General features: G+C 43.8%; 1 pseudogene; it reads left to right on the forward strand.

Moving 5' to 3' along the window:
• LOC114281050 (GABA transporter 1-like) overlaps positions 1-12,862 on the forward strand; it is a 72,451-nt pseudogene that overhangs the window by 49,638 nt on the left and 9,951 nt on the right.

Genomic DNA, 12,862 nt, shown 5'->3' on the forward strand with positions numbered 1-12,862 from the left:
CTCCGCTACTACTTCGGCATGATGAAGCACAGATCACCTAGCTCTCTGAATGGCAGGCCGGGCATCCAGATAGACATTGAGCTGGTGGCAAATAAAGTTTGGGTCGATGCCAGACATGTTGTAAGATGTCCATGCAAATACTTCGATATTTGCCACTAAGAACTCAATTATCTCTATCCGTTCTTGGGCAATCAAGATGGATCCCAACAAAAAGAACTTCTCCGGATCGCTCTCATTGACCTGTACCTCCACCAAGTCTTCAACAACCTTTTCTTCGGCCTTGGTACCCACATCATCCAGGACACTTTGATCTTCTAGTCCTTCGATCATTTGCACGAAGTCCTTGGCAGCTCGACTCCCATCTATGGCCACAAAACACTACTTGGCCATAACTTGATCACCCCAAATTTCCTCAACGATCCCCGAAGTAGAAGGGAACCTCATGACTTGGTGGTAGGTTGAAGCCACCGCTTGCATGGCGTGAAGCCATCCTCTGCCTAAGATCAGATTGTATGTGGAAAGCACATTTAACACCCAGAACTCTACTTGCTTGACCATGGACCCGGCTTTGGCTGGTAAGATGATCTTTCCCATGGGCCACTCCGGTTCCGAGTTAAAACCGACTAGTGGCGAAGTCGCTGGGACTAAGTCTGTATCTCTTAGTTTGAGTTGCTTGAAGGCGTCGTAGTACATGATTTCGACCAAGCTTCCTTGGTCGATCAGAATGCGCTTAACGTCAAAGTCCCTGACGTGAAGAGTAACCACCAGCACATCATTGTGAGGCGTTTGAATTCGTTCAAGATCCCGGCTTGAAAAGCTGAGCACATCTTTCACCTTGGTTTTGCCCTTTTTGACCACGGATTGGACAAACAGGACTTCCTTCATATGCTCTTCTTTTTTTGATCATCCCTCGGAGCTCACATACCTGCGCTAGTTCGATGATACCGTGGATCACGTTGATCACGCCTTGTGGGGGTGCTTCTAGGGCGGCCAAACCATTTGGCTGAGCCAGAGCGTGGGACGCGGCCTTGACGCCTCTGTCAATGTAACGACCCAAATGACTCGTGGTCACCAACTCCTCGAAATGCTATTTTAGAGGCAGATAGTCCTCGGTACGGTGCCCTCGCTTGCCATGAAAGGTGTAGTGATACAGCGGATTGAAGCCCCTTTGTGCGTCGCCCAACTTAGCTGAAAATCGGACGTACATCTCGTCGCGGATTTCACTAAGGATGCAGTAGATTGGGATCTTGAAAACCATGGTGATGCATGTTCAGGCATTCAACTTTCTCTTCGCATCTTCTACGGCGTCACGAGGGTAATCAGCCTGGTCGGTGTGGCAACCTTTACCTCGGTTGCTGCGGTCTGCACCGCGGTCTGACTCTCTTGTACGGTCGCTTAGACGGTTTGCCTCCTATCTGACCGCGTGAACCTTTCCAGCCACTCTTTTGTCCATTGCCACCGGATTCACATTCGCAGTGGCCACGGTAGCATCATCCTCTACTCGAATGTGCTCGTTAATGCGTTGCATCAGTAGCTCCATGGTTACCGGTTGGTTTATAGTGATCGAGTCCTTCAATCTATGTCCGACCGGGAGACCACGCTTGTATTGGGTGATTGCCAGGTTGGTTAGGCAATCAAGGATTTCATTGAAGGTTTCCTAATATTTGGCATTGTATGCTTTGAGGGAGTCGCTCGGTTCCATCTTGATGCTCAGAAGGTAGTTGACTTCCTTCGGCGTTTTGGTGTTGGTTTTGAATCGGGTCACGAATGCTTCCTCCAACTGCTGCCACCTTTCGATACTTTCCTCCGACAGCCTCTCGAACCATTTCAGGCCCAACTCATCCAAACTTGACGAGAATATGAGGCACATAAGAGCGTCGTTTCACTAGTATCTAGCCATAACCTGCCGGAAGTGGCTCACGTGAATGTATGGATCGGTTTTTCTATCGTAGAGTGTAAACTTGGGCTGGTGGAAGCCCGCAGGGAGCGATGTGGTCTCTGTCTCGAGGGAGAAGGGAGTGGCGCTCAACCTCGCCAAGTCTCTGTCCAAACGAACATATACAGTTGGGCGAGGTGACGGCATTACAACTTCCTTACTGGCGCAACTTTCGTGGGATAACTGTTATAGAGCCGGCACCCTTTGCGCCTCCCGCCAGCGTGCTCGTTCCTCCAAGACGTCCCTCAGGTCCTCCAAACGGGCAGAGTAGGAATATCTCGACGTCGTCGACGGACGTAAGGGACAGTAACTACTGTCTCGCGCGTAAGACTTCTCTGTTGGCGAGTCAGAGTCACCAACCCCATAACTTCTAGTGATGGAGAGAGAGGGCATCCACCGCTGGTTTTAGCTGCCTGAGCGACGGGGTTGGGTGCGTTCACTGTGGTTACCCACTCCAGCAACACCCTTCCCTTTGACTTGCCGCTTCAGCGCCTCTATCTTCGCCGCCATCCTTCGAATGATGGCGTCTTGGTCTCTCAGCTTATGCTCCAAGCGTTGAGCATGCAATTCTCTTCGCCGTCGATGCTTGTCGGGGACTCTGTAAGTGGTCAGTGCTCCTTGCGCGCTTGTCTCGTGCATCTCTAGGGAGCCCTCTAGAAAAGGTCTCCAGACCAGCCATGGTAGGGATAGCAGGAAGACCATCTCTTCTCTGAACGGATTCCGGAGTGATACCGTCGATGGCGAATAGTGGAACGTCGTCATTGTTCGCCATGGAAAATGATCGGAGGGTTTTGTCTGTTGGAGTATTTCCCACAGACGGTGCCAATTGTACGGGAGCCAAATATCCGATGTTAGCCGTACTCCTCGTGTCCAAGCTGCGCCTCACTCCGATCAACCTGAGAACACAGCGATGGTAGCTACCCAGCAGTGTGAAGTCAGAAAACCTCTCTGACAGTCAAGTTATCACACTTAGAGAGAAAGAAAAGAGAGAGGAGACAAAGTGGTATGTGAACTCTGATTAGATGATGTTCTAGACCCGAGTATAGGGGCGCAGCACCGCTTATATAGTTTTTGCATGCGCTTCTGCGTCCATTCCCCTCTGGATGCGTGGACCTGCTCTCTTTTCATGTTTCCCCACACGTCAGCGCCAATACAGCTAAACACCACCTAACGAAACCGCCAAACGATATTGATGCGTACGGACAGCAGAATCTCCTTCTTGTAGTCTCGCGGCGCCACATAGTACTCCCCACCAAGCTATGCTTAGCACGGCACCGCGCATCACCTCACGACCGTGCTACCTGTCCGGTTTCCTTGAAAATTCCACATCGTGGCTTAACCAAGCTCCCTAGTCACGACCGAGCAAGAGCTCGGTCGATCTTAACATTGGAAAAACTAATCCGGTCCTACTCTGTAGAACGCACATCTCCTCCGGACTGGCAATCTAAAGTTGTCCCAATTCGACCAGATCGAGTCCTCAATCCAGCATGCACTCAACATCCGACCGAGCAAAGGTCTTTGACCTAGGCCCAAAGCCAACTCAGCCCAATATTAGATTGTAAACCTCTCACTCACAAACAAAGAAGTCCTATGTAGTTCCATTATATACATTAACTAGTTGACCCTGCAATACCCACGAGATAGAAGATATTTTTGTTCAAAATGATGTTTTATAAAGTCTATACATATCATTATTTTAAATTGTATTACTACAACGTATATAATGACGATAATAAGTTTAACTCTAGCAATTAAATAAATATATGTGACTGTTTTAGTTTTAACTATTTTTGTGTATGTGTATATATATAATAATTTTTATAATTACATATGATGAAAATGGAATTTGACAGGGCCAAGCTGGGGAAGATATTACGTGGTTCCAATTCAGTTCATGGTCTGCTATGGTACAGTTGTTGGTTATATTCTTCTTGAAGGACAGTGCATCAAGGTCTCTCCATTCATTCATTTCTATTCCAGTTTCTTCACTTCTCTTTTTTTCTTTTTTTCTTTAAAAAAAAAAAAGAAAAATTGACACCTGAAAATAAAATTTATGAGCTGAGTCTAGATAAGCAGAATTAAATTAAATAAAAATATTTGTAAAAAAAAAATAGTGGTATTTTATTCACTTGCATTCTCATATTTTCATCAAAGGTATGACTATTATGCTAACATGTGCAAGAAAAATGAGTGAGACCACTAAAAAAAAGAGCACTAATAGCTTTAAAGTGGTGTGGGTCCCACATGATGAGATGTTTTGCTCTTGTATTTTTATTTTTATTTTATTTTTTTGAATTTTCACCTCATTAGTGGTCAATTAGTGCTCCCAAATTAGTTGGATGAATCATTATTATATGTGCAATCCTTTTTTTTTTCCTTCTTTTTTTGGAGCAAAAACTAAAAATGGAAACTTGTTTGATGTATTATTTTTGTTTTTTTTAAAAAAAAAAAAGAATAATTCAAAATTTTCTTGAAAAAAAAAATATATATGTTTTCACTATTTTTAAATCAAGTTTTCACTTTCTCATAGTGTTCACTGCCGTCACTGGCCGACAAGTTTCAGCCAGCCACTTTTCGACAATCAGAAGGTCACCACTGGTAACCTCTAGCCAGTGGCGGAGCCACGTAGGGACCTGAATTTTGTGATTTTATTTTTATTTTTTTACAAATATAAAGAAAATATTTTAAATGAAAAGAATTAAAAAAATATTATTAGGGTGAAATGTCAATGATATTTTAAAAATTATGAAAATAATAATTGTTGTTTTGATTGAAAAGGAAGAGACTACTATAAACCATATTATCTATGAAAATTTTAAATGTAACGATGATGTCATTATTATTGACATACTTGTATAAGTAATTTCACTATAAAGATATGAAATTTATTGAATTATTAGTTACATTTGAAATGTAGGGTTTACTCTATGTGTTTATTTACTATTAGTTGGTGATATCGCATACTAATGATGACATGATATTACCAATATATTGAATTTTTAATCAAATTTTGTATAAAAAAATAATTTATCATTATATAATTTATTTTAAGACTTATATACATATTTTTTTATATTATTCATGATACACTAATTATAAATAATATTATTTTTATGATGTTTCTCGAAATCAATTGTAAAAACTTACGTGAAATATGTTTATAAAAAAATTTAATATTATAATTAATAAGTACCCCTTAATTTAATTTTCTAACTCTGTCACCGCCTCTGGCCACTCCACTGTCAGCCACTACCTCTAGTAACTCGTGACACACGTATCTTCTTGGCCTTTTCAAATCAAACAAATTTTTTATTTCCTATTTTTTGTAAATTGGAAATAAAATACTGGGAATAAAATAGAATATAACTTCTTCTTTTTTAACTTCTTGTTTGTTTTTTACAGGCAATTTACTTGTTATCAAACCCAAATGGGTCGATGAAGTTGTACGAATTTGTAATAATATTTGGAAGTTTCATGTTGATTTTAGCTCAAATGCCATCTTTTCACTCATTGAGGCACATCAACTTGGTTTCCTCCCTATTATGCCTTGCCTACTGCACTTGTGCCACTGCGGGTTGCATTTATATAGGTAAATCTTATCTCAGTTTGGTATCATTTTTGGTTTTCTGTTGTCTACTTAGTTTTAAAAAACGTTGAAAATTGAAAAAAAAAAAAAAATTTAATCACTTTGCTTGGTTCCATTTTTCCAAAAACAATTTTCAGAAAATTTTACTTTCTTGTGTTTCCGTGTTTTTTTTGTTTTTGTGGGGATATATTTTCTGAGTACCAACACGTGGCATGGTGACACTGACGTGTCAGCCGAGGTGCCACGTGTCGTGGTAGCTGTGCCGAGGTTATCTTGGCGATGCCGAGGTTGCCTCCGAAAATATCGGAATCCGAGATAAGCGGATAAGGGTTAAGAGTCCTGGAGAAAAGAGAAGACTTTACTAAGATAAAGATAAAACTCTAAGGGAGTTTATCTTTATCTCTTGAGGAATCCAAAGTGAGTACTAAATTGGAGTCCATAGAAGTCAGACTTCTAGTGGGACTTGGATTTAGTAAACTATAAAAGAGAGGCACCCCCGTGTGTCTAAGGTACGCAGTTTTATACTCAAACTTGTGAGTTTAGCACTTGATTATCTTTTAGAGATATACTAACTTGATCGTCGGAGTGCCCCCGGGTGGAAGAGCCACCGCCTGAGCCTTTTTCTTTCTGTTACAGGTTACTAAAGCCATCTATTCTGCCGGTGCTCTCCAGCTGATTACTAGGCGGGCAGTGTGGTCGGAAAATCACCCACACAATTTGGCGCCGTCTGTGGGAATCTTAGAAGAATAGATGGCCAGTAACGGACAGGGGGAAAATATTGGAGGCAACACTCCTGCTGAGAGTGGCAGACCAATTGTCCTTGACATTGAAGGAGACAACCACAGTACAGGAAATCATGATCAGGGCCACGGAGAAAGAGACGTCAGCTAGGAGGGCAACGCTTCGAAGAGGATAGACCAAAGTAAGTATTATAATGAAAATAACCTTCAGGTATGGAGGGATAGGTGCCTACGGAGAGATGAGGAAGTAAAAGACTTGGCAAACAAGTTGGCGGACCTACAGTCAGTGGTCAACTTCATGATGCAAAACAATGTTATGCAGCCACCATACCCACTGCAAGATACGCCGATGCCAGCAATTAATGCCCAGAAGGGAGGAAGGAAAGCAATCCCCGAAGCCCCTCAGCACACCAGGAGTGGAAGGCACTCTCACCAACCTTTCATGGAAATCGGACGAGAGGAGCCAAGGCAAGAAGAGTCCTAAAGGACACATCACATGAAGGACCCAAGGCCCAAAGAACATCGGAATATTCAAGGTCAAGCACTCTGCTTTGACACAACCCATGGAGAAAGATCGAAACGGGCCCACCACGAGGCCGAAAGTAGTGTGCCAAAAAGATTGAAGTCCAGAGATAGCCGAGCTCCAGGGAGGAGTAAGGAAGACTTGAGGGATTACCTCAAAAGGAGGCAGCAGAATGTTGAAGCCGAGGTGACTTCCGCAGTTAAGCCGAGAACACCATTCTCGGTGGAACTCAACAAATTTAAAGCACCAAAAAGATTCAGTATGCCGAGGTTCCAAATTTATGATGGTAAGTCAGATCCCAACTTTCATGTTGGACTATACCTGAACTCAATGGCGTTATACAGTGGCAACGAGCCGTTACTCTGCAAAGTATTTCCCTCATCCTTTGGGGAAATTGCATCCGATTGGTTCCATAAACTACCAAAGGGAAGCGTAAAGACGTGGGAAGGCCTGGCCGAGATGTTTGTGGCCAGGTTTGTGACGAACAAACTACAGCCCTTAAGGGTTGACGCCCTGATGGCTTTAAGAATCACCAAGGAAGAAGGCCTTAGGGCCTACGTGAAGAGGTACTACGAGGTGTTCAATCGAATACCCGAATGCAACCAAGAAGTGGCGGTCGTATCTTTCAAGAACGGCCTGAAAGATGACTGCCCACTACGGAAGTCTTTGGCAAAAACACTGCCAAAAAGTATGGAAGAACTCATGGCAAGAATCGAGAAGTACGCCAGAGCCGAGGAAGATACATCGGGAAACAAAGAGATAAAGCAGGAGAAAGGAAACGGCTCGCCGAAGCGAGGCCGAGGTAACAACAGACCGACCAAACAAGAAACAGAATTGAAAGGTAAACAGGCAGTGACCACGGTGTTCCGAATCCCCATCCACAAAGTCTTGGATCAAATACGAAACCAACCCTATTTCAGAACTCCAGCAAGAGCACGAGGGAAATTCATGGGAAGAAACATGGGTAGGCATTGCGCTTACCACAATGAAGAAGGGCACCCAACCCAGGGTTGCAGAGCCCTAAAAGCACACTTAGAAGACTTGGTAAGGCAAGGCCATCTGAGGGACCTTGTTGATGAGGCCAGGACCAGAGAAGAACAGGCAAGATTGCCTCAAGCACCAGCAGCTCCACCACCTCCAGTACAGCAACCACAGGCAGGAGGACCAAGGATGGTTAATGTGATCCACTCAAGGGTCAACGAGAACGAAGTTAGAGGAGAGACCCAGAGGGTAAGGCATTTACAGCATGTCTACCAAATCGGGGAAAAAAGACATCGGCCAGAAGAGTGCCAAGGGCCAGTGATAGCCTTTACTGAAGCCGACCTGGAGCTGGTCCAACATCCGCATAATGATGCCTTGGTAGTATCCCTCCAGGTTGGGGAATACCAAGTGAAACGCATCCTAATAGATCAAGGCAGCTCTTGTGACATCATGTACGTCAGATGTTACAAGGAGCTGGGCCTTCACCCAGACGACCTGGAACAATCCAGCAACCCTATGGTCAGCTTCAATGGAACGCCGACATGGCCACTAAGCGCAGCAAGCGTGGAAGTACAAGCTGGTACTAAGAAGATTAAAACAGAATTTATGGTGATTGACACACCCTCGCCATATAACATCATCTTGGGAAGACCATGGTTGCATGCAATGGGGGCAGTTCCCTCAACACTGCATCAACTACTACGGTTCCCAACAGAGCATGGGATTGAAGAAGTCAGGGGAGATCAACTGCAGGCAAAAAGTTGCTCCATGGCAGCAATGAAGTCTACTTGCTGCATTTGGGAGCCAAAAGAGGCAGAGATTGAAGACGAGGACATGGAGGTCCTAGATGATGTCGGCAAGGAGCCAGCCGAAAAGAGTGAAGAGACACTAAAGAAAATCCTTGTCCAGGAGGGCGACGAAGAACGCTTCTTTCTTCTCGGCTCAGGCTTAGCCGAAGAAGAGGAAAGAGAACTGGAAGATTTTTGAGAGCCAACATTGAGGTGTTCGCTGGACACCTTACGAGATACCTGGCATTGACCCCGAGGTCACTTGCCACAGACTGAATGTCGACAGGTCGGCAAAACCTGTGATTCAACGAGCCAGAAGACCGACGTTGATGCACGTCGAAGCAGTAGAAGAAGAAGTAGATAGACTTCTGGAGGCCAGGGCCATCCGAGAAGTTCACTACCCAACTTGACTATCCAACACAGTGGTGGTGAAGAAGAAGAACGGCAAATGGAGGGTTTGTGTAGACTTTACCAGCCTCAACAAAGCTTGCCCCAAAGACAGCTTTCCTCTGCCCAAGATTGACCAGCTCGTAGATGCTACTTCAGGGCATGAAAGAATGAGTTTTCTGGATGCATACAGGGGGTACCACCAGATTGCCATGTACCCTCCAGACGAGGAGAAAACCGCGTTCATCACCCCTAAAGGCTTGTACTGTTACAAGGTAATGCCTTTTGGGTTGAAAAACGCAGGAGCAACTTACCAAAGGTTAGTAACAAAAATGTTCAAGCACCTGATTGGCAAAATGGTAGAAGTCTACATCGATGACATGGTCGTGAAGACCAAAGAATCTAAGGGTCATCTTGCCGACCTAAAAGAGGTCTTTAATATACTCAAAACATACCGGCTCCGACTCAACGCATCAAAGTACGCGTTTGGAGTTGGATCAGGTAAGTTTTTAGGGTATCTGGTAACGAGAAAGGGCATTGAGGCCAGCCCAGACCAAATCAAGGCCATTCTAGAGCTGCAGAGCCCAACGTCGGCAAAACAGGTTCAGATGCTTACTGGAAGGGCCGCAGCCCTAAACAGATTCATCAGCAGAAGCTCAGATAAATGCAGACCCTTCTTCAACTTGGTGAAGAAAGCCACAGACTTTTTGTGGACAGAAGAATGCGAAGCCGCTCTAACCGACCTAAAGAAGTACTTGACCACAACTCTGGTTCTTTCCAATCTAGAACCAAGGGAAGAACTGTTTTTGTACTTGGCAGTTTCAGAACACGCAGTAAGTGCAGTACTAATCCGAGAAGAAAAAGGGAAGCAAAAGGCGGTCTACTATGTAAGCACAACCTTGGCCAGCGCAGAAACAAGGTATCTACCACTGGAGAAATTAATGCTAGCCTTAGTAATGGCTTCAAAGAAGTTGAACCATTACTTTCAGGCGCACAAGATTGTGGTCCTAACAGAGCATCCACTGAAGTCCTTGTTGCAACAAGGAGACGTAACAGGAAGGATAGCAAGATGGGCAGTAGCCCTGGGTCAGTATGACCTAGAGTTCAGGCCAAGAACGGCAATTAAAGGCCAAGTTTTAGCCGACTTCGTGGCAGAATTCACGCCTGAAACCATCGAACATCGGGCTCCGTTGAGCCAGGATGAGCATTGTCCCAGCAAGCAAGGAGAATCCCAGCCAAACGCAAAAGATCAAAGGAAGGAAAAGCTCAGACCCTGCAACATCTACATCGGCGACTCATTCAGACTGTTCGTCGATGGGAGTTCTAACCAACAAGTAGCAGGGGCAGGAGTACTGCTGATATCTCCAGATGGAGAAATAATAGAACAGTCCATCCGTTTAGGGTTCAAGGCCTCAAACAATGAAGCGGAATACGAAGCATTAATTGCAGGGCTAAAACTGGCAGCAGCAGCAGAAGCAGATGAGGTAATAGTTTTTTGTGATTCACAACTTATTGTTAACCAGTCAACAGGTGAATTTGCAGCTAGGGACGAAAGGATGTCGGCATATGCAAAAGAGGTCATTAGATTGGCAGCCTTATTTCAGAACTGCCGACTACTCCAAGTTAGCCGAGATGACAACACCCACGCCGACGCGTTGGCTAACCTGGTAAGTTCAATGCAGACGGGAAAACAAGGACAATTATGATCGACTATATGTCGGGCCCGAGCATAGAACCAGAGAGCACAGAGCAGCAAGCAATGTGTGTGGACATGGGACCAAGCTGGATGGATGCAATTGTTGCATTCCTAAAAGAAGGAAAGCTGCCAGAAGATCGTAAGGAGGCACACAAAGTCAGAATGAAATCTGCAAGATTCAATCTGACAGAAGATGGACATCTCTACAGAAGGTCCTTCACTGGACCACTTTTAAGGTGCGTACACCCTTTGCAGGTTGAAGATTTCCTATATGAAATTCATGAAGGAATCTGTGGAAGCCATGCTGGGGGCAGATCATTAGCCCACAGGGCCATTACCCAGGGGTATTGGTGGCCCTACATGCAAAAGGATGCTGAAGCCTACGTAAAGAAGTGTGAACAATGCCAAAAGTTCGCACCTTTGATACATCAGCCAGCTGCTGACCTAAACCTAGTGTCCAGCCTTTGGCCGTTTGCCCAATGGGGCATGGATCTGGTTGGGAAACTTCCCCAGGCAACTGGGCAGAGAAAATACTTGCTGGTGGCAACAGATTACTTTACAAAATGGATAGAGGCAGAACCTCTTGCCAAAATCCGAGATGTGGACGTCAAGAACTTTATATGGAGAAACATCATCACCAGATTTGGGATTCCAAGAGCAATAGTTGCCGACAACAGAACACAGTTTGATAGCAAACTCATCAAGAACTTTTGCGCGAAATTCAAGATCAAGAATTACTTTTCAACACCAAGTTTTCCCCAAAGTAATGGGCAAGCAGAAGCATCCTACAAAGTAATTTTGGATGGAATAAAGAAGAGGCTGCAGGCAGCAAAAGGAAAGTGGGTAGACGAATTGCCAACGTGCTTTGGGCATATCGGACTACGCCGAGAAGATCAACAGGGGAATCCCCCTTTTGCCATGGCTTATGGCACAGAAGCTATCATTCCATTGGAGATCGGCATCCCAGGGATCAGGACCTAGGGAGTAGAGAATGGTACCAACGACATACTCTTAGCCCGAGATCTGGATATTTTGGAAGAACGAAGAGAGAAAGCTGCAATTCAGCTGCAGTATACCAGCAACAGCTTGCCAGAGATTACAACAAGAAGGTCAATCCAAGAGATTTTCAAGTCGGCGACCTAGTCCTGAGAAAAGTCGTCGGCAACAAGAAGGATCCCAGAGAAGGCAAGCTTGGCCCAAACTGGGAAGGACCCTACAGAATTACTTCGGTATTAGGCAATGGAGCTTATCAGCTAGAAGATAACGAGGGTAAAGCACTGCCAAGACCTTGGAACACTTGTAATTTGAAATTCTTCGATCATTAGATGTGCAGTATTTTTAGCCGATGTCATCAATAAATCTTTTCCCTTTTCTTAAAACACATATATTTGATGAAGTTACATATTGGTGTTTTTGGAGACATGAATAATGAGAACCCAAGTAGAACTCAGGTTCACATTGGGGGCAGAGAGAAGACAGAGACACTTAATTCACTTGTTGAAATTTATAACAATTTACAAGTTGGAATTAAGCTGATTCCTTATCTTCATTTGTTGAAATTTGTAGCAATTTACAAGTCGAAGTTAAACCGAGATTATTCCTTAATTCACTTGTTGAAATTTGTAGCAATTTACAAGTTGGAATTAAGCTGATTCCTTATCTTCACTTGTTGAAATTTGTAGCAATTTACAAGTCGAAGTTAAGCCGAGATTATTCCTTAACACTTGTTGAAATTTGTAGCAATTTACAAGTTGGAGTTAAGGTGATTCCTTATCTTCACTTGTTGAAATTTGTAGCAATTTACAAGTCGAAGTTAAGCCGAGATTATTCCTTAATTCACTTGTTGAAATTTGTAGCAATTTACAAGTTGGAATTAAGCTGATTCCTTAATTCACTTGTTGAAATTTGTAGCAATTTACAAGTTGGAATTAAGCTGATTCCTTATCTTCACTTGTTGAAATTTGTAGCAATTTACAAGTTGGAGTTAAGCTGATTCCTTATCTTCACTTGTTGAAATTTGTAGCAATTTACAAGTTGAAGTTAAGCCGAGATTACTGTTTCTCTTCACTTGTTGAAATTTGTAGCAATTTACAAATCGAAGTGAAGCCGAGGTTATATCTGCAACTTATAGCAATCTACAGGTTGATCCAACCAAAGAAGATGCTTAACACTTGTTGAAATTTGTAACAATTTACAAGATAATGTTAAGCCGACATGTGATCATC

This window comes from Camellia sinensis, chromosome 14 (assembly GCF_055761805.1).
Source record: "Camellia sinensis isolate YWXY chromosome 14, ASM5576180v1, whole genome shotgun sequence".
Classification (NCBI taxonomy): Eukaryota; Viridiplantae; Streptophyta; class Magnoliopsida; order Ericales; family Theaceae; genus Camellia; species Camellia sinensis.